Below are 21,118 nucleotides of genomic sequence, written 5' to 3' on the forward strand. Positions count from 1 at the left end.
GCAGCGCAGCATGCTTTAGCCAGAAGGCAGGGCTGAGGCTGAGCTGGGGGCTGGAGGGGACAGCGCAAGGCTGTGGCCACTGCCCAGAGCCACCACTCGTGGCAGTGACAAGGCAGCAGGAGCTGCGGGGACACCCTGGGTCAGCTTCAAGCCACCCCCACAACTTGTTCCAGGGGGCGGCAGCAGCACGGAGCTGCCCAGCTCCATCTGGGGAAACTGAGGCAGGGGCTGGCCACGCACCCCCCTCCTCAGCCCCCCAGCTCCCATCTCACACCAGGACACGCACCCCCAGTGCCCCCTCCCCCCCCAGTCCAGCCACAGGGAGCAAAACCCAGGGGTGCACAGACAGCACCAGCCCCGAGCCACCCGGCTTTCAGCGACCCCACAACAACAAGAGCACCTCTGCCCCATCCCCGCAGGCAGCGCGGTCACCACGCTGTCCCCACGGAGCCCAAACACCTCCAGCAGCACGCAGCGCCCCCAGCAGCACCCCGCAGCACCCCAGCCAGCACATCCCACCATCACAAACCCCCCAGGTGCAAAGGAGGAAGGAAGCCAGCCGGTTAGGGGAGAAAAAAAAAATAAAAGAAACCAACAAACCCAGACCCAGCACAATTGCAGGCAGGGCGAGGCGAGCCGCCCCGCGTTTATTTGGGTGCAGGAGGGCTGGAAATACCTGCCGGCAGCCCGCCGCGCTCCCTCGCAGCCACCCCGCTCGCAGGGCTGCGGTGCACAAAGGGCTCCGCTTTTCCAGCCCGCGGTCCTATATATTTCCCCCCAACCCCACCCGGCCCTGATTGGTTGGGCCGGGGCTGGGCACCCCCCCCCCATGGCGAGGGAGGGGGGGGGGAGAGTAAAAAAAAAAAAATAATAATAAAAAAATAAGGAGAAAGTGCAAACCGGCCCCATACACCAAAAAAAACCCCAAACACCGCAAAAATCCAGCCCCCTGTGGCCGACCCCTCCCCAGCCTCCGGGCCGGCCCCCAGCTGCGGTTAGGTCACGGCTTATTTTTCATTTTCTTTTCTTGTTTCGTGAGGTTTGGGGTGCCGGCGCTGTCCGGGGAGCTGTGTTTTCGCAGCTCGTCGGCAGGGGGTACGCTTGGACCGGCTAAGGCGGCCCTTTCGGCCGGGCTGCCGGCCCCCAGCCCCGTCCCGCCGGGAGCTGGTCCCTTTCGGGACCCCCCCCCCGTTCGGATATTTGGGCTTCGTGGGCGCCGGGGGTGCCTCGGAGCCAGCTACAGCGAGGGAAGCTGAACCACGGGGGAAACGCTGGGCAGAGAGAGCCCAGGGCAGAGCCAGCACCCCGCTGCCAGCCTTCCCCGTCCCCATCCCGGGACAGCTTCATCTCTCCGGGGACGCAGCAAAAAGTTTTGGGGTGCTCAGCCCAGCGGCGGGGCTGGGGCAGTTTCCGTCCCTCCCATCCCCTGCGCTGCAGCCTGTGATGGCGCAGAGAGGATGAGCAGGGCTGGAAAAACAAATACTTTTTTTTTTCTTTCTTTTTTTTTCTTCGATCTTCAAAACCTTTTGGAAAGTTTCCTGCCCCCTGGAGCTCCAGCACGGGTGCTTTACAAAAGCATCCCGGGTTTGAGCATGAAGCACTCGTGACCTATTTTCTTTTCGTAGTATCTGGGGTGCACGCGTGGAGCATCCCCCCCACTGGGCTCCACTCCTGGCCACGCGGGGATGGAGAGCCAGCAGCCGGCGGGGCCCAGCGGGTGTCTGTGCATCTTCTGTCGGACTTGCCTTTATCCTCCGGGGGGGGAAACTGAGGCACAGAAGGTGTGCACCAGCTCCGGTCCCCAAAAGAGGGGTTGTTCCCATGTTTTATGAGCAGGTGCTGGGTGATGGGGAGTGCGGTGTGGCCGCCAGAGGAGGGGGAGACCCTTTGATTTTGTTTCCTTTTCCTACAGGGAACGTGACCCAGCTCTGTGTCTCTGCCCCTACCTTGCAGATAGGTAAACCTGCATGGGGATTTTGATCAGGCTGGCTTCTCGGGACGAGAATTAACCCCGGGGCTGAACCGGCTGGGCTCTCAGTGCTCAGGGCTCCCCGACCGACAGCGCTAATGATGCCACTGCATCATCCTCCAGACTCGTTAAAACCCGCACGGTAACGAGATGGCCGTATGGATGCAACCGCACGGCCCTGCTGCAGCGAGCTCGTGTGAAACCAGCCGTGCTCAGAAGCCCACCCGAAAGCCTCCTAGGAGCGAGACGACGCCTCCTCTTCTCCCCTCCCTCTGTGCAGGTCAGTCTTCCAGCACCGGTGGGACAGGATGCCAGCGTGTGAAGGGACCTGGGCTCTGTTGGGCACACGAAGGGAATGGTGGCATTTGCAGTGCCAGCACCTGGAGCAGCTTTGGGAAAGCACTGTCTCTCCTCCACTGGGGAAAAACGATTGAAAACCACTTCCTGCACACGTTTCACCTCACCCGGTTCAAAGCAGCTCAAGCTGGGAGCTTCCCGTCACTTTTGTCCAGAAGTTTGTCTCCTCGGGTGGCTGCTGGAGGGGAGCTGGGGATGCTTTCAGCCCTGCCAGGAGCTCTGTGGGCGGCTGGGGAAGGTTGTGTAGAGCTGCCCCAGACTGCCCTTGGTGCTTGTAGTGCTGCAGGTGGACGTGAGCTGGCCCTGGAGGCCAGGGGAGAGCGGCTGGCATGGCCCCACTGTACCAGAGCCGGTGCTTTGGGATGTCCCATCCGTCCCCGGGGCTCACCTCACCCCTCAGACCTTCACAGGCCGATGGAAGTCGCCGGCCACGCACAGTAAGTTCATCCTCATCTGTGCATGGCCCAAAATGGGCTGAAGCCTGAAGGAGAGGAGTGCCACCAAAACCAGATGCCTTTCCTCTCCAGAAGATGAATCTCCCACAATAGCCCAGGCAACAGGGAGAAAACAAACACAAATACTGAGCAGTGAAAGTTTGGCTGCAGCATCCTGGCAGAGCGAACGCTCCCACTAGGGTTTGTTCCAGCCTTCGTGCGAAGCCCCCTTCCCATTAAACGGGGTCTTGGAGAGTCTCACAGCCCATGGGAGCTGCCTGGTGGGGCTGGGCTGGCTGCAGGAGGGTGACGCCGAGCCAGGAATACCTCACCCAAGACCTCGCTGCTTTTTCCAGCAAGAAATGTAACAGCACTGCATTGGTGGTGCGGAGGGAGCATTTGTCACGAACAATTCACGTGATGGCGCCGGCGGGGTGAGCAGGAGCAGGATGCCAGCACCCAGACCTCAGCGGCTCCATGCTGCTTGCACCCAGGCTCCTGCTTTTGCTGCTTTTGTGCAGCTGGGGTAGGCATCGTCTGTGGTTTCCCCATCATCTGTGGTGTCACCATCATCTGTGGTGTCACCATCACCTGCAGTGTGTGCAGCCAAGAGGCTGTCTTCCCTTTAGGATGGGGCATTGCCCCCTCGAGTGTTCCCCACACTGATCCCACGTATATTAAGTCCCGGGAAACCACGGGGACCTGCGTATTGAGCAGGTCGCTGGGTTTCTCCCAGCTGGCTGGACGGATCTGCCCCGGGTTCCCTTTCCCCACCATCGCTTGCCGCTGGTTGTTTCAGAAGCACCGCTCCGGATGCGATCCCCACCCACCGCTGCGTTACGTGCGCACGTGTCTCTGTGCGCTCAGCACCACAGCAGCTTCTCCTGGGCTTTCCTCCTGCTCTATTTAATGAGGCACCGAGGGACAGGGACAGAAACCAACAATTAGGTGAGCTGGAGGAGTGCCCTGCTTTCCTGGCCTCGCTGCTCTGAGCACCTTGGGAACCAACATCTCCCGAGACAGCAGGAGGAGAGGGAGGGAGCCAAGGCTCTTGGAAATACAGAGCAGAACAGCATCAGCTGGGAAAAGCAAGGTGCTGGGTTAAATTGTGCAGGCGATGCAGGTTAACTCTCCAGGAATGGGTGAACCGCTTGGGGTTTGCTCCTGGGCTGCTCTGAATCAGCAGGGCTGCGGGACCGTCAGCATCATCAGAACAGACGAACATCCTCATCAGTGCCCTGGGAAGTGCTTGGCCTGAGCTTGGAGTTGTCTGGGGACCACTGAGCTCTTGTCATCGGTGATTGCACACCTTGTCCTTTCATAACTGACTTGCGATCGTCAGCTATCACCCTCCCCGTAGCCGTGGGGTTACTGGCATCCTGCAGAAGGAATTACCTCCACCGCCAGCTGCGCGCATGGTCCAGCTGGAAACGGGCCCGAGCAGCCTCTGCCTCTCTTCCCGTTGCCAATTCGAGGCCTTGGAGCTGATCCCCAGCGTCTCCACGAGATCAGGTCTTGGCCCTGCTGGTAACCGTGAGCGCACAGCTCGAGGGGCTGCGCCAGGGGCTGGGCTCCTGGAGAAGACCCGGTGGGGAGCTGGGGTCTGGCTGCGTCCAGGAGGGGCTGGGGGCAAGGCAGTGGTGGCATCTGAGCCGGTGACAGAGGTGACCCTGACCCAAAGCCACCTGGAAGTGCACTGGGAACCAGAGGCCGGTACCTGCATCTCACTGGACATCAGAGGCACTTCGAGACTTTCTTGGTCCTGGTCTTTCTGAAAGGCTCAGCATTGGCCTTGCCAAAGCCAGAGCCGTCTCCAAGAAGTTCCTGCCAAGAGGTTTTTTGGCCAAAGTCCTGGAGGCAGGATAAATCAGTCTGGATTTGCAAGCCCCAGGCGAGCGGCCGTGCGTGTGCTCAGACACGCTCCCCTAGGAGAGGCCACGTCTTAGCCGCATCCGCTCCTGCTGATCCCCCTTCGCTCAAGGTTGTTTCAGCCCTTCTCCCGCTCCCGGCTCAGCTCCCTTAGCTTCAAATCCCCTTAGGCTTCCACGACGTCCTCTCAGAGGGCTTTTCAGAAGGGTTGCGCCCCGCTCCCCTTGCCCTGGTGACACAGCGTGCAAGGGGGACGCGGGATAAAAGCACCCGTCTGCGCACACACCGAACGGCCTGGCAGTGGCAAGAGCCATCCCTGAAGGGCACGCAGCTCCTCAGGGGCTGATCCCGCCTTCCTCGTCCCCTGGTGGAGCTGGTCTGGTGTCCCCAGGTCCACGTTCTCCTCCAGATGAGGCCGCAGGACGTGAGCCTCGCGTCCCTGCTGCTACGGAGGGGGTCTCCTCTCACGGGGAGGCCCTGGGGAGGGCTGGCGGGGAGGAAGATCCCAGTTCTGCCAAATTTCCCACCAGAAACAAGATCTGAAGCCATCCACGGAGCCTCTGCCGTCTGGGTGCATCGATCAGAGGCGTCTGATACATTATTCATCACCAACCTGTGCCGCGGCTCTGGAGAAAGTGGTGAGCAGGCACTTCTCCTCGGGAAATAGGGCCGGGAGAGCTCGCGAGGCCCTGCCCGAGACCGATGGTGTTCCGAGGGAGAAGCCAGGAACCAAAGCACACCTCAAAGGCGTGTTGGGCACCTCGGGCCTCCCCAAGAGAAGGGAAGGGGATGGAGAGGAAGGCGATGAGGACACGATGAGGACATCTGCATGGCTTCGTGCTTGGTTGCGTGATTCAGTGTGGGACTCACAGCCCCAAATAGGTGCAACCCCCACGGCTGGCCGCACCTGGAGGACTTTGGGGAGGATCCTATGAAAAGGACCGTCCTCCCCAAACGCCCCAGCAACCAAAGCATCTCAGCCCAAGCTGGAGAGCCCGTCCCGGGGCAGCGGAGGTCTGTGTGAGGGGCAGGGGGGGAGCAGAGCCTGCTTGTGCCTGCAGAGCCAGGCACCCCTGCTTGACTCCCTTCCAGAGGGGTGTGCGATCCGCACCGGGTTTTTCCCTGCCGTGGCTCCGGGGGAAGGGGGCGCCGCAGCTCAGGGCGCAGGCCAGGGGCTGCGGGGGCGCGGGGAAATCCCGGTGTGGAATCCGCCCAGGCCGAACGGGGTCTGTGTCACAGCGCTAGCCCACCCGCACCCCGCTCCCCCCGGCCTCCCCCGAGGCCTCCCCGTCACCTCCCGAGCCGTGCCCCCATGGGTGCCCAGCTCCTCCTGCACCCACCGACATCCCCGCTCGCCCCTCAGCAGGATCTAGGGGCATTCACGTAGGATTTGCAGAGAGCAGCCCAGCGTGGCTGTCCGTGGGAGCAGGGTCAGGGCAGCGAGGGGACGAGTGGCAGCGGCTCCCCCAAGGGACCCGCTCCCCACGGCTGCGGGCACCCCCGGGAGCGGGAGGCAGCCGGGCGACACAGGGGACATCTGCCGGGCACGACGCCACCACGCCGCGGGACCAGGGCTGGCAGAGATGCTGGGCTGGGGCGCGTTGGGCTGGGAGCGCCTTGGGTTGGGGGCTCAGGGGGGTCCAACCGGGGGCAAAGCGGGGCCAGGAGGACATCCACGCCCCGCATTTTCAAGGGGGAGGCCTAGCACCGGGCTTTACACCCCTGCCTTCAGCAGCAGCCCCACGGGGCCGGAGGGGAAGAGGCTCACCCCCCAGCCCTGCAACCCCTCGAGCTTCCTCTGCGAGGCCGCTGCTCTTCCTGAACCCATTTCCTCCCCTTCCCCGCGCCCGGGGTTGCTCTGGCTCTGCCGAGGCTGCAAATAACCCGGCCGGGCCCGGGACACTGGCTTCCTCTCTGCAAACACGGCCACTATAATTCCCCACGGGGCCGAGGTGGGCTCCGTACGGCTGTGGGCTCCTTCCCGGTGCAGTGCGGTGCCTCGCTGCCCAGCCCCGGCACTGGGGGATTAAGCTCTTTTTTTTTTTTTTTTAAATAATGCTTTATTAGCTAAACCTAACGAGGCAGCGGTCGTGCGGGCCCTTGAGGGCAGGTGGCTGGGATTTATGACTGCAGCACTGCCGAGTGACCTGGCACAGAGACGGGCAGGGTATAAAGAGACCAGGGCACCTCGCGCTGCGGATACCCGCATCCCTTGGGGATGCTGGGAGCAGGGGAAGGAGCAGCAGCAGCAGCAGCAGCAGGAGGGAGGAGCGGGCAGTGCCATGCCCAGCACCGCTCACCGCAGCCCCGTTAGCGGGGGCACACGCTGGCAGCGCTCCCGCCGGAGCTGGCGAGGACGCTGTGCCATGCCGGGAGAGCGCCCGCGCTGCGAGAGGCACGGCTGGCACGGGCGAGGCGCCGCGAAGAAGGGGCATTTCACTGCCCAGACGGCCGCTGCGCATGAAAAGGGCATTGTAGGGAAGCGTGCGTGGCTGGGGAGCAGCTGGCATCGGCAAAGCACCGCCGCCTCTTAAAGGCGCACAAAGACCACCGCCTCCAGCCCCAGTGCGCGGGTTTGCAGCTAACAGGGGGGGTGAGAAGAGGACAGGGCATCGCTGGGGGCAGCACACATCACTTGTAGGGATGTGAGCACCCAGGGGACGTCACAGCCCTGCGATCCAGCAGTGCCGTGCCCGTGCACACCGTGGATGGCATGGAGCGGGGTCGGTGCTGCCCCTCGCTGCCCGGTGCCCCACGCTGCTCCCCACTGGGTGCATGGAGCCACTCTGATCTGCATAGATGGAGGGGATTTGGGGACCTATAAATGCCTCCCCACTCCCTTTTTTCTAAGCCAGCTGCAGGGATCCCCGGCCCGTGGCTACTTGCAGGACGAGGACATCTGCCCCCGTGCCTGCCCGCATCCTGCTGCGCCCCTGCGGTGAACACCCCCTGCCCTGCCCGGGGGGGGCAGCGTGCCCCCGCGCAGCTCTGCGTAGGCCCGGTTCACACCAAGGATCACAGAAGTTTCCTCCCGAAACTGGTTTCCCAACGGGCTCGGCTCACCCAGCGTGAAGAGCAGGCCGGGCACGGCGCGGTGCAGACGGCGCATAAATCACCCCGCGGCTGCTGACGGGGGGCGCGGGGGCAGCCGGAGGGGACGTTTCTCCGAGTTTGCAGCTCGGGGCCTGAGTGCGAACCCACGGCCACGTTCGGCTTCAAAAAGGGACCGGGGACATGCAGGGGACATGCAGGGGACACGCAGGGGAAACGCAGGACCTGCTGGCAGCGGAGGAGAGGAGCCAGCTGGATGCTGCGATGCCCCAGACTACTGCTGCTGGCCCTGCCGGGGCCAGCCTGCCAGACCAGCGGGGACGAAGCGACGTGGGGCTTCGGGAGGGCACACAGTCCCCTCCGCGGGGAACCTCCACGGTTCCCCCCCCAGCCGGGAGCGGGGCGTGAGGCGGCTGCACGAGACGAAAGCGCTCGGCAGCATCCGCAGCAGCCAAGCTCACCAGCCTGGGCACGCCGCGCCCGCCGCCAAGCGCCTCTCTCTGAGAGCATGAAAAAAAAGAAACCCTTTGAGGAAAAACCGGGGAGCTCAACCACGCTTCTCCTCCTTCCCCTGGGGGCCAGGCCCCGCTGGGTGGCACGGAGGAGCCCCAAGGGGAGGCAGGCGCCGGCGGGGGCTCCTCCAGCATCCCCGGCTGGAAACGGAGGAGAAGAGCGGGGAGAGGGGGGCTGTGGGGGGTGAGACCCCCCCGAGGCAGAGGGGGATGTCCCCCTACCACCTCCCCACAGCTCCCGGGCCCTCTCCGTGCCCTGTTCCCCGCGGCAGAGGGCGCCCCGCTCCACGCTTGAGGCGCGACTCCGGCGCCGGTGCCCCTTGGTGCGGGGGGAAGGCGGAGGGGATGCTCCGGGTGGGGAAGGGCACCGAGTCCTGCAGAGGGCACGGGGAGGCCGAGGGGAGACGCTAGAAGGTTTTGGCACCCCGAGAGGCACCGGGTGGGTGAGGAGGGGAGGCTGGTCCTGCTGCCGCCAGCAGCAAAGCGAGAGGAGACGGGAGGCGGGGAGGGTGAAAGGGGTGGCCGTGGGGATCCTCCCGGGTGCCCGGAGGTCTGCACGGGGCTGAGAAGCGAGCGGGCAAAGTTACGGCAGAAAAATCCAGGGAAGACTTGTACAGAAGCTCCGGTATGCCCGGGCTGCCTGGAGCACCTGGGCAGTCCCAGGTGTGGTTCCTGCTCCTCCCCGAGCATCTGGGGAGCATCCGGGTTTGGTTTCCATTGCACTTGGGGCACTGGGGGAAATGAACCCGTGGGTGCCCTGCTCTACTGCTCCTCTGCCCTCACACCGCCTGGATTTCACACTGCACTGTGTGCTGCCAAGCCTCCTTCTGCATGTAAAGCTAATGTGATTTTCGAGGCATTTTTTGCTCCTCCAAGAGCCCAGTTCCTCCCGCCCAGGAATACCTGTCCTGCCTGGCTTCTGGGTTGCTCATTTTCCTTGCATGAGCAAAGGACCAAGAAATAGACCATAAAAAAAAAAACAACAAATGCCTGCAGCTAAACTTCTGTAGGAGGCCAGGATAGAGAGGAGGTGGTTTTAGGGGAAGCTGGTGTCATAGGATCTGGATGCAAACCTCCTCCTTCCACCCCAGGGACAAAGACTCATGTTCGTGCAGAGGGAGGACCGGTGCCGTAACTGGGATGCTCCTGCGATTGCAGAGTGTGTTGACGCTGGGAAATCCCCAAAGCTCATTGCCAGATTAAGAATTAACTCCAGGCTGCAGCGAGAGGTTTCAGTGTCCCGATGTGGTTACCCTCAGGCTGCCCGTGGTAGCTGCTACCTGGGGTCAGCCCCCGCTGGTGAGGGGAAGGGAGAACTCAGGAGGGAAGCAAAGCAAATGACTGAGAAACCTGCACGGTGCCCTCAGAGCCAGGCCTGATCCCGATGGCCTGAGCTCTGAGCTGATTAAGAGCAGCTTGATCTCTCCCCTAACGCCAGAGCCCGGTGTGAGCCACCCTCCCTTGCTGCCCGGGGAATAGGAAGGGTCCCTGGGGACAGCCCTGGGTGACAGAGCCGCCTCGCAGAGGCAGGACGGGAAGCCGAGGGCTGGAATCACAGCGAGGAAGCAGCTCTGGCATCCTGACCCCCTCCCAGCTGGGAGCAGGACCAGATTTTGTGCAGCCCCAGGCACCAGGCAGCCTCAGCTGCAGCTGAGAGCTGGCTGCTGCCAGAGGGCATCAGTATTTCTGGGTGACAAGGTGCGGTTGCTGTCCCCTGTCCCAGAGGTGGCTGCCTGTCAGTCCCTGCAGGGCTTCTGCAAAGGGGGTTTGGGGCAAAAGCTCCGATTTTCTAACAGAAAAGATTTGTTGATGTTTTCCTTGCGGGACTGTTGGTGGAAAAATTTCCCAGGCTGGAAACTTTGCCAAAGCACAGGGGGACAGAGATGGGTGAGGGACACCCCCAGGGCTGCTTCACCCCGAGGAGGAAGGAGCCCACAGAAGGCCAAGCTGACCACCTCCTCGGCAGCCCTGGGGCTGCCAGCCTCTCCTGCTTTTCCTTTCCCTCTGCTCTTCCCCCCTTCCAGCCCCAGGCAAAAGCCCATCACCTTGGCCTCCTGGCTGCGGGGCTGGCAGCTCCCCACACACCTTTGCCAGCCCAGGGTGAGGGATTTGTGCTGGAAATGACCTCTTCCAACCATCCTCTTGCCCCACAGCCCAGCCAGGTGGCTGTTAAAGACCACACAGACCCGGAGCTGTGGGCGCCCACGGGGTCTGGTTCATTGCTGAGACACCTCGGAGAGGTTGTGGCTTTGGGGACCCCCCTAGAAAGCACAGGAGAAGCGGGGGATGCTCCAAACCAGGAGGCCAGACTTAGAAGTGATGCCATGGGCGTTTGGAGGAGATGAATTGTAGGCTGGGGAAGGAGAATCAAAGTCTGGGGCTGAGAGGGCAGAAGTAAAATGGGGGATATGTAAATAGCCTGCGATCTATAAAGCATGCTGTGCTTTCTCCTGGAGGAAGGGATGGGAGATGTAGCAGTGCGGCTGGGAGGGATTTTGAAGCCATCTGGAACGTCTTCACTGGTAGCACACACCAGCATGGTGTGCACCCCACGAAGAAAGTCCAAGGGGTGTTTGTAGAGACCCCTCCAGCCCTAAAAGAAAAGGAAGAAGGTGTCAGAAGAGAGCTGCTGTGCTGGTTTTGTCAGGGGACACCCTGGGCTGTACGGCTACACGCAGACTGCCGCCGACCACCGCAGCTTTGGGACGGGCTGGTGGCAGTCTGGAGAAGGGCTGGGCTGACAAAGCAAGGCAAGGCCGCCGAGGAGATGAAAGCAGTTCAAACACAGCGCGTTAGGAACAAAACGAGCCCATGTGGCAAAGGACATGCCTGGAAAATATTTGGTCCGTGTACGCCAGGGTTAGACGTGTGCTCACCGAGGCGGGGGCACGGGAAGCCCTCCCCGCTGAGGACCGACCTGGTGTCACCGGTAGGGAGACAAAGCCACCGGCGTGGTCCATGCGAGGGGAGCTGTGGCCTGTGTGGGGAGGACAGCGTGTGTGAGAGCTGTGTGGGAGGGAGTGCTTTACAGAGGGGGTGCTTCCTGGGCTCAGACCCATCGATAACCACGACTGCAGGATCTGGGACGCACATGGACCGAGGCGCTAACAGCAGCGCTCGAGAGCCGTCCTGTCTGCGGGCCTGTACCAGGGACTGAAGCAGGGAGCAGGAACGGCTTATTCCTTAAGCATTGTCCCGCCCTCAGGGGGATGGGGATAAAACCCATTTGTTCTCAGGAGTTTCACTTGGGAGAAGACCATCCTGAAGGTCTTGCACATCCACGGGTGAAACGAACAAAGATCGAAAGTTGCCACGACTTGAAGTAAAATGTGACACGGAAAGAACCATGCAGCACACAAAATAACGTGAGCCTGGGCCTCGTTATGTCGGATAGTGAATTAGTCGCTGGGCTGGAAGTTTGTGGCTGCCTAAGGACTAGTCGGCATGGCCTGATCCCATTTGTTCTGGGCAAGAAAAAGGACACTTCTGGCTCACTTGTGCGCCCCGTACATGTGGTGCTTCATAGGGTTAATTTTCCAAGGCTGGGAGAAAGTAGGAGGGAAAGTGGTTGGGAGGAATAATTTAGAAAAATGTGAGAAAATATTGCGAGCTCTTTAGAAAGAGTTTTTGATAGCTGGCAGGTCACAGTGCAAATAGAGAGGAAACAGGTTTGGCTACGAGCCCATTCTGATTCAGTGGCAAACTGGAAACCAAAGAGCCGCACGTCACAACTGGAGGGGAGGGAGGACACTAAAAAGTCAGTCAATACAAATGGAAACTTAGGAAATTGATTAGGGAAGCTAAAAAAAAAGCAAGGAAAAAATCCACGTCAGGCAGGGGCAAGGACAACAGGAGGGACTTGCAGGGAGATGGGGAACCAAAGGTATGGAAGCATCGATGCAGTCTCCACCTAACACCATGGAGATGATAAAACGAACAAAGATATGTAGAAGTTGTTGTGCTCAGTAACTAATTCCATTTGGAGAGCAGGAGGGGGATACGCTCATATCAGATGAGATACCATCCAGACCACTGGAATCTTGGAAAGATATTAGAGCACACTCAAAAGTAAACTCGCAAGCCCAGAAGAGTCCTTCGAGAGCTGGCAGAGGTGTCCCGCGTTACTGATCTTTATTTGCAAGAAGATCAGAGAAATGCTAATGTTTTGCCAGAATTTCTAAACAAGGCAAATGAGATCACTGGATAATTCAGACCTGTTAACCTGGCATCATGCAAAATAGTGGAAGAGAAACTGAGCTTCAACCGACACTGAACTAACAGGCAAGAAAATAAATAACGATTTGCCCTCTTTTTGTGGCAACAAGGCTTGATACAGGAAAACAATCCTGGGTTGTGCTAGTGAAGTCACTGCACGACCACAACATCGTTCCTGCGAACTTTTCAACTGAGGGCTCTGCTATAGAAAAATCTGTTGTAGCCCACAATGAAATATTTCCTACCGGAGCCAGCTGCAGATGGGCCTCAGAAGTAGCTGGTCTCTGTTGACAAACAGGAGTCTTTCCCACAGGCTTCCCCTGGAAGGGAGATGCTCTGAAGCCTTCTCACCGCTGATAACGCCGGTGCATGGCAGGAAGATGGGCAATGAGATAAGGGCCTCACGGTCCTGCCCAGTGGTTTGCTCCTCCGATGAACTCAACCCCTTCAAACCAAACGTCTTAGCAAGTCAAATGCAAGGAGCAAGGAGCGGGTTGTGGACTTCACATGCCAAGTGGGAGGATGGAAAGTTCAGAGCGTGCAATTTTTGGGTATTTAAATAGGGAGCAAGTGATGCAAGATGACATCTCCTCTGGCTATGACCTGGCTGATGCAGAAGTCCTGCCCGTGTTCCTGTGTTTTGTTTTGTTTTGCTTTGCTTTGTTTTGTTTTGTTTTAATGAAAACATGAGAGAAGATGTAGAAAAGGACCACCACAAGGAAGCCAGGTCATGGGAGGGAACAAGAGCACACATGCCTAGTCTGGTTATCTAAATGAAAAAGAAATTAAGAGAGGTGTATGAGTGTTTTCCTAAGGCTGCAGGAAAGCTAATTTCAGTTGTTGTAGGTAACACTGAACATTTACAGGGGAGAAACCAACCAGGTACAAACTCTGCAGCCTGCTGCTGCCTCAAAGGACGCGTTCTAACAGAGTAAAACCTCCAGCCGCTTCTCATCGTGTTCCCAATCTCTCTGGCTTGGCAGAAGGAAGATGCATCACAGGTGTCGGAGACCTCACCCTGGGAAACAAAACCCTCAGACACGCCCTTTGATCCCCTACAGCTATCTCAACGTACGTATTCGTCTCAGCGTACCCCAGGCAGGCATCCCGCAGCACATGCTTGGGATACCTGCCTCTGCTCATTGCCCTCATATCAGTTCCGCCTTTGCCGAGGCATTAGGGCCACGTAACGGATCGTTATCTGTGTTTGATCTCCGAATTATCTTAAAGTAGTCGGTGTTAACGCGGCCGGACTTTGGTAATGTTTTATGAAGATAGCTGATGCTAAAATATCCTTATTGCTCCATCTACACCCATTTTAATCTAGCGCCTTTTACACATTGAGAGATTTATTGTTTTACCACTCCATTAACAAAATCATACACCTTAATCTAAGGTCCTAGACTCTTTTCCCTATACTAACTGACAAAACCCTTAACTAGGTCTCTCTGGAGCCTAATTGCTTCCATTTCAATGCTAAATGTTTTAACATAGACAACAAACCAATGGCTAAATTCCAAAGCCAGATAAACCCACACAGGAACGATCACGCTTCCTCAACGAGGAGCACATTTAACCATCAGAACCAAGCAGCTACGGGATAAAACTCTGCCGTTTTATCTCCCGATCGAGACTCGATTCCTTTCCGGGAGAGGCGTCGCTGACAAAACCCAGATTTGGCATCTGGTGTAGGAGCAAGTGGGCAAAACCCGGTGGGCTGAGGTGGGAGAAGAGCCACATGGAGGGGTGACCGATCATTCCCTCCTGATGCCCCCGGCTGGGCTGCACCTCCGTCTGCTTCACCCCGACCCGGGGCTGAGCGAGTGGCTCCCGACATCAGGGACGGAGCTCATCCAGCCTGTCCTCCTCTCTGCCTTCAGGTGGATCCCTTAATATGCGGTGTGAGGCAGTCAGAGAGCCAAAGCGTGGCTAACCCAGCCCAGCGCCATCGGATACCTGGGACCGATCCGATATATAGATCTTCGACACATGCCTGGAACTGCCACAGACCCAAAAGACTGAGCGGGTTGTTACAGTAGGGCCTTCCTTGGGGATCTCAGCTTGGTGAACTCGTTCTTTCTCTAAATCCGAGCCCCTGGCCTAAGGTCTCAGATCACCGTGCTCGAGAGAAGTCCCCTCTGCTGGCAGCCTCGTGGTAGCTATGCCAGGATCATTTTCTCGCAAAAAACCCCACGTGTCGTGCTTCACCTGGAAGCATCCCTCAGTAGGGCTTTGCTCCAGCTGGCAGGCCTCGCCTTGTCCCCCTGGACATGGCCACACCTCTGCCATCTCCCCCCTTTCTCACCACCATTTCTGGCTGCCTCACAGTGATGCGGCAACCTGGACACGAGGAGTTTTGCCCTGAGGAGACAGCGGCGTTGCCACATTTATCTCCGGCGACTCATGTGGAGTACGTCAAACCTGTCCTGCGCTTTCCATGCCAGCATCTCGGGGCTGGAGGCCTGCTGAGGGTGAATGCTTTGCCTTCCAGGCTGTTGTGGAAGTGATCTTTAAGTCTTTGGCCCTTGGTTTCCAAAAGAATGGACTTTTATGTCTTTACTGAGGCGAGGTCAAGCTCTCCTTGTCTTTGGGTTCTCCAGGGTGTGAGACAGATGGGGGGGGCATTAGCTGCTGCTTTGACACAAAGCACTGAGGGCACCCAAAGCACTGAGGGCACCCAAAGCACTGAGGGCACCCAAAGCAAGGGATCATCTGCTAGGATCACCTCCATGAAGCACGGTGACACCAAAGCAGGGCTCTCACCCAGGCTCGGCACTCCAGCAGCACGTGGTGCGGGTGTGCGTGCCTCGGGGGGCAGCGCCGCCCCCGGGCCGTTAATCAGCACCAAATGTGCATGCGAGCAGAGCGAGCAGGGGGAGAGTCTTCGTCAGACGACAGCGACCGCCGTTGCGGAAACAGCCTGGCTATTGTCTGAGAGCCGTCTTCCCCTCACCGTTTACTACTTTTACTGCTAGTCTGGCCTGGGAGGCTTTATTGCTCCAAACGGAGCCGGGAGTTTGCTCTGAAGCCAACACGAGGAGCATCTGAAAGCCTTACATCTACGTGTACGTGTGTGAGCACACCTTTGTGCGTGCACACCCACGTGCGTGGGCACAAGCACACGTGTGAGCATGCGGGCACTCACCCGGGCAGAGGTGTTCTCCTGCGTTTCAGTTCTTGTCCAGGCTGGCAGGAGGAGGCTGAACCCTGGCCCCTCCTGCTGCTTGCTTGCAGCCCTCCCGTGGCCTCGGGAGCGGCAGCAGGCACGCCGGCCGCACCACGCCACGGTTCTGCCGGCGAGGAGGCCTTTGAGAGGCCGGGATAATGGCTAATAGTGCTGTTTTCCCCTGCTCTGCTTTCCTTCAAGTGAATTACCAGGGCCTTGCTGGGAATTATCCTGCCATTACCCGGCGCTCTGGGGAGCTGCCAGTGATTTACTTAACAGCAAACAACACAAAGAGCCGGACACGGCGGGAGCTACGCAGCCGAGCAAGCTGGGGAACGTGCGAGTGGAAGAAAAACCTTGTAGGAACCACCGGGGCACGGGACTGAGGCCGGAGATAGGGGCTCGTTACCCCAAAGCTTGGTGGGCACAAGATCGGGGCACCCCACTGCAAGCAGCAGGGCTGTGGGCACACCTGCTCCCTTGCACACCCGCTCCCTTGCACACCCACTCCCTTGCACACCCACTCCCTTGCACACCCACTCTCTGCTTGACATTTTGCGCCCCTTTTTAGCATGCCAGGACAATTTGTTCCTCTGGAGCCCGGCTGCGGGTATGCTCATGGTGTGGAGATGAAGAGCAGATCCGTGCTGTGCCTGGGGACAGCGCTGCCACCAGGGTAGGGGACAACAGCCCCCAGGGAAAACCTGCTTGTCCCCAAGGCAGCCCCGGTTCCCAGGAGATGGAGCAGGGGCTGTGGAAGTGCCCCCCTGGGTTAGGGCCAGCGGGAGCAAGGAGGAGGCAGAGGGAAGTGGAGGCAGGTGAAGTGCCCACCAACAAGGCATCCCTCAAAGAGGTGAGCACTGCACCTGAGAAATAATAGAAAAAAAACTTTGGGAGGAGGAAGAAAAAAATACGTGTTTTTAGAGCAAGGATTTTCAACTTTTTCCCATTTGTAGTTCTCCAGAAATGTCCTGCCAGCGGTGCGGGTTCCTTCAGAACACGGCAACAACACCCCCTGGCAAAATGCTCACTGGCCCCGGTTGCCCTTTGTCACCAGTGGTCCCTGGGAGGGTGGAAAGGAGAGAGGAAGGGGGAAGAGAGCAGCCTGCTGCTGAAAGGGGCGGCTTAAATATCCCTCCCTGAGATCCTGCGTATCACCGGTGTCTCCACTGAAGTTACAGGGTGCCTGAGCATCCTGGCTTAGCTGGGGACAGGCCTGAGATCCAGGCTTGTCCCAGTGTCCCAAATGACAACCTTGTCCTGGATATTAGAAATGGTAGCCCAGACAGTGCCTCCTAGGCAGGGATCTTCCCTGTGTTCCCACCCTGGTTTGTAGGGCTGTAAACACAGCCTCCGTTGGCTCCCCAGTGGAGCTGCGTGACACAGGGGGCCACACACCCACCCGTGACCCACGTGCGTGGTGTTTCCCCTTATATCCCACTTAGATCTGCCTCGGGTCACAGCGGTGTAAGGAGCATCCTAATCCCAGCTCAGAAAAGCCCCCTCTTGAGTCCACACGGCCATGAGATGAGACAGCCAGATCGGGGTGAAAATTAACCCCCCGCACACCGAAAAAATAAAGGGCAGGATTTGTTCTCAGCCCGCGCGGTCCCCTAAGCTGACCCCTGCTGCAGAAGCCAGCCGCAAGGAGGCAGCGAGGCCAGGCGAGGCCGAGGCTCCTCTTGGCAGCCGCGCAGGTTTCGATCAGCTCGAAGCCATCGTGCGATCGCTGCCTGAACTTCCAGTGACTCATCCAGAGAAGGGAAACTTCCTGGCTGGTGTGCTCCAGCATTTCTGGAAAAACTGCTATATTTGGCGTGGAAAATAGGAAGGATTCCTCTGGCCGCTTGAAATGGGAGCAGCAGAAGTGACTCAATGGACAGTTTAAGAGCGCCGAACAAGGGATGCTCCCCAAATTATTCCTCGCAGCTCTCCACATCGTGTGTTTCGCCCACAACGGGCTCAGCACCGCGCACAGGACGACCCAGGCTCCACCAGAAGCTGGGATTTCTTGCTGCGAGAGCCACCCCACGGACGCACTCTTGCCGTGTGTTATTGACTCTGGACCTTTTGGGCTGCTCCCCGTCTGTTTACCAACAAACGCGGCTCCCGAAGGTACGGCATCGTGCTTATCGCTACACGTTGACCCAGCGTGAAAAATCTGCCAATTTCTGTGTTCGTGACATCAGTAGCTAGAAATGCGTTTCTTGCCGGCTTCAAACACTTTCAACTGTTTCATCTAGTATGCTGGGAAAAAAAAAAAAAGAGAAGAAACTACTCTTCTGTAAATTACTGAAGTTGGTGGAGGGGGGGCTATTTCAGAGGATTGGGAATGGATTCTGCTCCTCTCCTCTTCTTTTTTTTTTTTTTTTTTTTTTTAATACTTGTCCAAATGGTTAATCAAATAGCTTGTTCATTAGACTCCTGAGCTGGTAAATGAAAATTGTTATTAACACAGATCATAACGGCATCACCTGAAAGAAAAAAAAAAAAAGATGTGAATAAATCCTGAGGGAAAATAAAAAAAAAACTTTTCATGAAAAATCAGTTAAAAAGAAAGAGAGGCCTGCAAACATTTTCCATTGGATGAAATGCCAACTGCCTCCTGGTTAGCATAAATTAAATTACATATTCAGTTTGGTCATGGACCACTTTTATTGGCAGATTCAGCACTGACAAACAAATATGTCTAGCACGGGGAGATGCCTCACCCCGCAGCCCGACAAATCCCGCAGCAGCTCCGCGTCGCAGCTTCGGCCAGGAAAACCTCCTCCTGCTGTGGGGCTGATGCTCGGGATGCCCACTGATAAAAGGGCATTTTTCTGGTTTGTTGTTAGCCTGTAAATTTTCCAGCTGCTCCCCATGCCAGGAGGCCGCCGTGGCAGGAGAGCTGCCACTCTGTTGGCCCGGAGCTTGCTGCTTTCTGGTGGCCCCACGCTCTTGCGGAGGGGCTCTGCTTCGCCTCCCGAATGCAGCCCCTGGAGGCTCGGTAGCTGCTGGAGACTTCTGGGCCATCAATTATTTAATTCCCGCCAGCCATGTGGTCTTCAGCCCTGCACGCTCGCCTCCTCCCAGCGCACAAGCCCTCGCGGATGGCAGCGGGGCCGGGCAGGGGGACGCGGTGCCGGGGCTGCACCGCCGGGAAGCAGCAGGGCAGCACGTGGGGACGGTCCGGGGAGCTGGAGCATGGGGTCGAGGGCTTTTCTTCCGATTTCCTCGGAGAGCAAACCGCCTCCCCGCTCCGCGCCTCGCCTTCCCCACCTGTAAAGTGGGAACAAAAATTTCACGACCGGAACAAAACGAGGTGCGAGCGTTGGTGGCATCGACCGTCCGCCGCCGCAGCACAGGAACACGCTCGTGCTTTGCGGTATCAGCAGCGCGGCTCCCAGCCCTGCTGCAACGCCACGGGGAGACTTTAGCCCATGGGCCGAGGTCTCCGCTGGACCCCCTTGGGCCCCCTCTCGCTCTGCCCGTGCCTCTCGAGCTAAACCAGGCGGGCACGGCGCGGCGGGGCGGGCAGGAACAGCAAGCCGCGACAGGCGGGCAGGCTGGAGCCGGGTAGGTGTGTCCCTCTTACCCAATAAATAACACAAGCCCTAAAGCAGCCCATTGTAATTACGGGGGCCCCGCGCGGATTGAAAATGAAGAAGGGGGAGAGGGAAAAAAAAGGAAATCGAGGTTCTGCCTTTCCGAGGAGGGAGCGCTCCGCTGGGAAAGCGACGGAGGGGGAGCGGTGATTTATATCTCTCCGGAGGAATTCTTCTTCCCAGGGCCGCCCCGAGCGCCAAACCGCCGCCAGGTTCAGCTGAGTTTCTAATCTGAATATTCATGAGCCAGTAATTAATTCTCTCAGATAACAATCCAGATTCGGGGTTGGTTTGGTGAGAGTGTGTGTGTGTGTGTGTGCGTGCGTGCGCGCGCCTCCTCCCAGGTGTGCAGACGCGGCGAGGAGGGACGAGAGGAGCGAGCGGTGGTTCGCCACGTGGCCGTCCCCGCTGGACGACGTCCCCCAGCACCCCATGGCCCGTGGGGACACCCCACCGGGGACAGCAGGAGGAATGGGGACAGAGGACAGCGTGCTGTGTGCCGGGGTGCGGCCCCTGCCCTGCTGCATGTCCAGCCCTGGGTGAGCACAGGGATGTTTTCCCTCCTGCTAAGCAAATTGCAAAGACCTCGTGTTTGCAAAGCACTGGGAGAGGCAGGGAGGGAGAATCCGGCCTTGCCTCCTCCCTCCCTTTCTTTTCTTTTAAATCTCTTCTGTGCAGCACTTTTAGCACCGGGGCAGGAGCCCTGAAGAGCAAAACTCCACCTCTGGCACTGGGAGCCAGGCGGGGTGTGGGTGTGTAATCGCGGTGTGACGGGCCCTGAGCCTGATCCGTGGTGTTGCACACTTGGGCTTGAAGTCAAAACTGACCTTCAAATGGAGGGGGTGGACAGAAAAATAATTAAAAAAAAAAGAAAAAAGAAAGGGAAACAACTGCTTCTCAGCTTTACCAAGCCCACCCATCTCATCCCCCTGCCTCCAGGACAGGCTGCCCCCATGCCCTGCTCACCCTTCCCTGGAGAGAAAGGCAATAATCAGCTTTGCTGCCTTGAAACCCGGCCGGCAGGCAGCTGGGCAGGGAAGGACAGGGCTCTGAGCACTGGCTCTGGTGGCACGGTGCCACCACCACGGTGTCCATCGTTGTCCCCCAGGTCATGTCACCACCCTACCCATGGGCAGGAGCAGAAGCAGTAGCACCAGGGGGTTTTGATACCGTCAGCCTGGCCCTGGCAGCTGTGGGACACAGAAAGGGTGTTACCGTGCCACGGCCCCAAGCTGGTGGCTCCCTGCAGCCATGGAGAAGCCACGGAGCACCTTGGATATCAAGGGACCGTGGTGTCACCGCCTGCTGGGGTCAGGGCACGGTCCCTCTCCCACATCCTCCACTCCCTGCGGATGCTCATGCTCAGAAGCCTGACAGGGACGTTTGTGGGACCACGCCACGTCCCTGCAGAGCAGCCGAACGTCCCACGTCCCGCCGAGGGAGCCCAGCAAACATCCCCCGGGTCGGTTAGCGCGGGGCCGGGAAACGCCAGTGAGTCAGAGCCCTGTTTTGTAACGCCGGGGCAGAGCGCGTGTAGGAGCAGGGATGGCCGTGAGCTCAAGTGTGGGGCCCGCCTGGGCCTTTTGCAATCCTCTGGGGAAAGGCGAAGGCTGTGTCTCCAGCTAATTAAAGGCGCCGCAGAGAGCTGCTCCCGTCCCTGTGCGGCTCGCGGGGACGCGCGGAGGAGGTCGGCCCCGTCCGGGCCGTGGTGGCCGGCGCTCCCCAAGCACAGCCTCTGCCTCCTGCGGCAAGGTCTCCGCCGTGGCCCCCACATCTCACAAAGATGCTTCTGGTACCCGTGGGACACGGGGCTGCCTGCCCCCTCGCCCTTCGGGGCACAGAAGGTGACACAGCCAGGATGTCATCTCCGCTGGCTTCACGTCCCGCATCGCCAGCCTGACCTAGAAACACCACCGCGTCTCGTGCCGGAGCCCGGCGATGCTGCAGGCTCATCCCTC

General features: G+C 58.9%; 2 long non-coding RNA genes across 2 annotated transcripts in view; one reads left to right on the forward strand and one right to left on the reverse strand.

Annotated features, from left to right (window-relative positions):
• Positions 1–9,179, forward strand: part of LOC310904080 — an 18,856-nt gene extending 9,677 nt beyond the window's left edge. The window contains exon 2 of the long non-coding RNA XR_014588036.1: positions 1,913–9,179. This is a non-coding gene — a long non-coding RNA (uncharacterized lncRNA). The remainder of the gene's footprint in view (positions 1–1,912) is intronic.
• On the reverse strand, positions 6,664–21,112 carry LOC310904079. The gene is made up of 2 exons (XR_014588035.1): positions 18,285–21,112; positions 6,664–18,047 (listed from the first exon to the last, which is right to left on the reverse strand). It is a non-coding gene; the product is annotated as an uncharacterized lncRNA (long non-coding RNA).
• Between the last annotated feature and the right edge of the window lie 6 nt (positions 21,113–21,118).

This window comes from Anser anser (genome assembly GCF_964211835.1).
Source record: "Anser anser genome assembly, chromosome: 9".
Classification (NCBI taxonomy): domain Eukaryota; kingdom Metazoa; phylum Chordata; class Aves; order Anseriformes; family Anatidae; genus Anser; species Anser anser.